This window comes from Penaeus monodon, chromosome 41 (assembly GCF_015228065.2).
Source record: "Penaeus monodon isolate SGIC_2016 chromosome 41, NSTDA_Pmon_1, whole genome shotgun sequence".
Classification (NCBI taxonomy): domain Eukaryota; kingdom Metazoa; phylum Arthropoda; class Malacostraca; order Decapoda; family Penaeidae; genus Penaeus; species Penaeus monodon.
In genome coordinates, this window is record NC_051426.1 from 4,733,214 (window position 1) to 4,738,213 (window position 5,000).

A 5,000-nucleotide genomic window follows, 5' to 3' on the forward strand; every position below is an offset into this window, starting at 1 on the left:
CGAGGACGAGGGCGTGGGGCTGTCCTCGAGGGGCAGCCGCGGCGGGGCCGACGAGGGCGGCGTGGGCGGCTCGCGCAGGTACGTGGGCGTGGCCGGCAGCGTGTACCAGCGCTCGTACTACGGCCGCAACTCGTGGAACTCGATGGTGATCGCCAAGTCGCCCTCGAACCTCAAGTCGCCGCGCCTCATCAAGGACATGTCGAGCCTGGTGAGCCGCGAGAACGAGAAGAACCTGCTGCTTAGCGGCGCCGAGGCCAGGGCTGCCCCCGGCGCCGCCGCCGACGCCCTGCGCAGCTCGCGCCTCGTGCAGCAGGTGCGCAGCCAGAGCGAGGCCAGGCTCCTGAGCGAGCTGCTGGGGCAGGGGCGCGCGCCGGAGCCCAAGGGCGGCGCCGCGGACGACAGGGGCGACGCCAGCAGCGACCTCGGCTCCGACGCTAGCCACGACGGCTCGTCCAGCGCGCCCTCCAGCTCCGCCTCGTCGGAGGCGTCGGCCTCGCCGGCCAACAGCGACACGGCCTCCCTCAGGAGCGAGGCGGAGAGCCACCACTCCGACCTGGAGAAGGAGGAGACGCCGCACGCTGACGACGCCGACGAGGAGGAGGAGGAGGAGGAGGAGGAGGGGCGGCGCGAGGCGGAGGCGACGGAGGAGGAGCGGGCACCCCCCCCGGCGGGCATCCTGAAGAAGTCCGGCGCCCCCAGGGAGCCGCGCCGGGGCACCCTCGCCTTCCGCGCGACGCTCGAGGAGGTCATCGGCTACGGCGGCGACGTCGATTACTCGGACGACGAGGACGACCTCCTGGACGACGACGACGACGACGACGACGACGACGACGACTTCGCGCAGCTGAGCCCCGACGAGAGGGTGCTGCGGCGCCTCACGGAGAAGAACACCGACTTCAACTCCGACAACGACAACCTGAAGAAGGACATCGAGGAGCTCCTGCCGTCCGTGAAGGAGCTCGAGGAGAAGCGCAAGATGATCCTGGCGGAGATCGAGGAGCTGGAGCGCCTCGGCAGGGAGAACAGGAGCCGCAGCGAGGGCGCCAGGCTGGAGGCCGACCTCAAGGGCGGCGCTTGCAAGGACGAGCAGCAGCGGCCGGAGGGCGGCAAGGTCAAGCTGAAGCGATCGCCGCCGCTGGTCACGGTGAAGCCGCTCATCGCCAGGAACAACGCGGACCTGCGCGTCAACCAGGTGCTGCCCATGAAGAATGGCGAGGTGGTGCGCCCCGCCCTGGCGCCCGCCGGGGAGGGCGCGGCTGACGACGAGGACGTGCCCCTCAAGGGCATCAAGCCCAAGTACGTGCCCCGCGAGGAGGAGATGGTCGAGAAGACAGTCATCCAGGAGGAGGAGGAGGAGCAGCTGCAGAAGGCGAGCAAGGGTACGAAGGGGAAGGTCACGTCCATCGACGACCTGCTTGGGGCGCCTGCGGCCCCCAGCGCTGCCCCGACGAAGGTCACCAACATTGACAGCATCCTCGCTGGAGGCGCGGACGCAGCGGACGCGGAGAGCGACGCGCAGAAGGCCAATGAGGCCGACTCTCCCTCGGCCGCCATCGAGACGCCGCCGTCTTCGTCGGTCGCGCCCTCTGACCCGCGTCTCTCGGCGGACGCTGAACCAACGCAGCAGGCAGAGGACCCTCCCCCTGCAGGCGTCCGCGAGGCGAAGGAGGCGAAGCAGCCTCTCAAAGCCCTCCCCACGTCCGCGCCCAGGACGTCCCTGGCGAAGCAGCTCAGTCCGGAGGAGGCGACGACGGAGGAGTCTCGCAGGGCGCCCGAGGCCTCGCCCCGGCAGTCCCCCCGTCAGCCCCCCCCGGAGAAGCCCAAGTCCCCCCCGAGGCCCAGCCCTCCGGAGTCGCGTCCTCTCGCGGCGAGGAAGACCAGCTTGGAGCCCAGGGCGGCAGAGGCCTCGAGGACGAGCCCGGGCGCCGCGCACAAGCTCTCGGCGGGGACCCGACGCCGGAGCGTCGAAGCCAGCCCCGAGGCGCAGCTGAAGGAGGCGGTGAACAGCAAGGTACAGACGCCCCGCCTGGAGGCGCCGCTCGCCGAGGCAGAGGGTCCCCCGGGGCCGGAGAGCAGGCACGTGGCGAGCGAGGCCCCCCGGAGGCCCTCCGCGGCCACGACGCCGTCGCCCGAGCTGGCCAAGGCGCCCGCCAGCCGACAGGGCAGCACCTCGAGCCTCCTGACCACCTTCGGCACGCCCATCGTCGTCGCGTCCAGCCCGCAGAACTCGTCCTTCCTGCACGCGGCGTCCACCCGCTCCATGTACGAGGCGCCCTACGCGCCGCCCTCGCCCGCCTACACGCCCGCGACGCCGGACTTCCTCAGGGACATCAAGGCCCCTCAGGAGGCGGCGGCGCCCACGGCGGGGATCCAGAAGTCCGCTCTCTACGCCTCCACCTCCTGTCTGAAGGGCCTGCCAGGCGCCAAGCCCGTCATCACGCCCAAGCCGCCCATCCTCAAGGACAAGCCCAAGGTCTCCTACCGGTCCTCGGGCAGCTCCTCCCCGCGGGTGTACGCGACGCCCGCGCCCATCGCACCGCGCCACTCCGTCGGCGGCATCTCGAGCGCCGTGTCCGCGCCCAACCTCGCGTCGCTCGCCGCCGAGGACCGCAGCGACACCATGTCCACGTCCTCGGGCATGTCGGAGGCGTCGTCGGCGGGGTCCCGGCCGGACGCCGCCGCGCCCAAGAGGCCCCCGCCCACCACGCAGGCGCCGGCCGTGCCCGCGCAGCAGGGGCGGCCCCAGCGCGTCGCGGAGGCCGTGTATGACGTGCCCGTGGCCGTGCACGCGGGCGCCGCCGGCCCCGCGAGACCCGCCCGCGACCCCCGCGACGACGAGACCATCTACCACGAGATCGACGACAGCCTTCAGGCCTCGAGCGGCGCGCGCGACGCCCCTCCGGGGCCGCCCGCCACCTCCAGCGCCTCCTCCTCGCCGTCCTGCTCCTCAGTGGACCGCCACGAGTCCACGCGGTGCCAGTCGAGGTCCACCTTCGAGGCCAACCGCAGCCTGCTCTCAGCTGCCCTCGACTTCGGCACGAAGGCCACGAGGTCCAGCTCCAGCAAGCGGCCCGCGCCGCGCCCGCCCGCCGAGGGCGAGGCGGGCGACGAGGATGAGGAGGCAGGCCGCGAGGAAGAGAAGGAGGGCGAGCGACAAGGACACGAGGGGAAAGAGGAGGAGGAGGGGCAGCGCGAGAGCCACGCCTACGGCCACGCCCTCCAGGTCCCCAGCGACAACCGCGACGGAGAGTCCTACTCGTCCTTCACGGACGACTTTGACGACGACGACGACGACGACGAGGAGCCGCCGCCCCTCAGGAAGGCCGAGCGGTCGTCCTCGGCGGTGCCCTTCTACAGGAACTCCATCGGGCCCGTCGGGGCGAGCGGCGCCGAAGGTAAGTGCGGGGTCGGGAGTCTTGTAGTAAATATCATTTTTATTTTATCCTTATTATCCTTGTAAGCAGACTGGCATGTAGGGATTTGAATACAAGCAAAGGTGGTAATTGTAACGTAATCAGACCCAGTAGGGGAGCTGCAGGAAACACGTGCTAATGGGCGTCCCTTCCAGGCGCGGAGGTCGCGGCGTGGGCGGGCGCGGCGGTGGCGACGGCGCCGAACCCCGAGGCGGCCGCGAGCGGGACGGCCTCGAGGCCGGCGGCGTCCAGGTCGCACTCGGTGCCGCGGGCGAGCGCCCACGTGGTCAGCCTCGACGCCTCCGTGGCCGCCGCGACGGCCGCCGTGCTCGTGCCGCAGGGCTCGGCCTCGACGACGTCCTCCTCGTCCAGGTTCAGCTTCGGCAGATCAGGTGAGGCCCGGCAGGGGGGGTGGGGGTCGGCGGGCGGGCAGGCATGAGCGTCGGAGGGGGGGGAGGGGGTGACGTCATAGGTCACTTGATGGAAGGAGTTCGGGAGGTGACGTCAGGGTCGTGTGACTTCACGACTGTGACGTCACTCTTACTTCAGATGTAAATAGGTAGGCAAGTAGATAGCTAGTTAGCTAGAGAGATAGCTAAATAGATGAATATATAAATAGAGAGATAGATAGATAATGTAGAGACACAGAGAGAGGTAGCTAGACAAGTAGGTAGGTAGGTAAATAGATAGCTCGCTATCTATTTAGATAGATAGATAGATAAATATACAGAGAGATAGATAAAAATATAGAGAGATAGATAGATAAATATATATAGAGATAGATAGATAAATATAGAGAGAGAGAGATCGGTAAATAGATAGTGTTAGAGAGATGATAGACAAATAAATAGATAGATAGACAGTTGTATAGACACATAGGTGTATCGACAGAGAGATAGATCGACATGAATATTGTTCGCTCGATCTTCCTCTTCCTTGAGGTTCCAGTCGTGCTCGATGCAGAGGGAGATCGGCTGATCGGCAGCAGTAACCACAGCTTCCTTACCTCCTAATCATCTCCATTTCCTCTGCTTACCTCTCGACTCTCCCCCGCCCACTTTCAGGCTTCTTCCGGCCGTCCTCCCCGCCCACGGCCAAGCGGGGCGGCGAGGGCGAGGCGCGGGGGCGGGACAGAACGAAGAAGGGCGGCGACGGAGGAGCAGGAGGAGGGGGGGGCGGCGGAAGAGGCTCCTCCTCACGCTTCTCCCTCAAGAAGCTCCTGCGGCTGGGGTCCTCCTCCTCCTCCTCCTCGGCGTCTAAGGAGGAGGAGAAGAGGAAGGCGGCGGCGGCGGCGGCCAGGGAGCAGGAGAGAAGGGAACTCCTGAGGGAGGCGAGGAAGTCACGCCTGCAGATCATCCATCCGCTCGATTATCACCAGGACGGAGTGCAGGTGAGCGGGGGGAGGAAGGGAGGGAGGAGAGACAGACAGATTGGAATAGAGAGTTTGGTTTTGATTCCATTTGTTACAATGGATATTCTTGGTGTGACATATGACATACTGTCTGCTTGATTTTGCTCACGTGTGTCAGCTGCTGCTGACTCGGCAGAACCGAGTCCTTGCCCGCCGTGGTGCCCAGCCACAGCAGT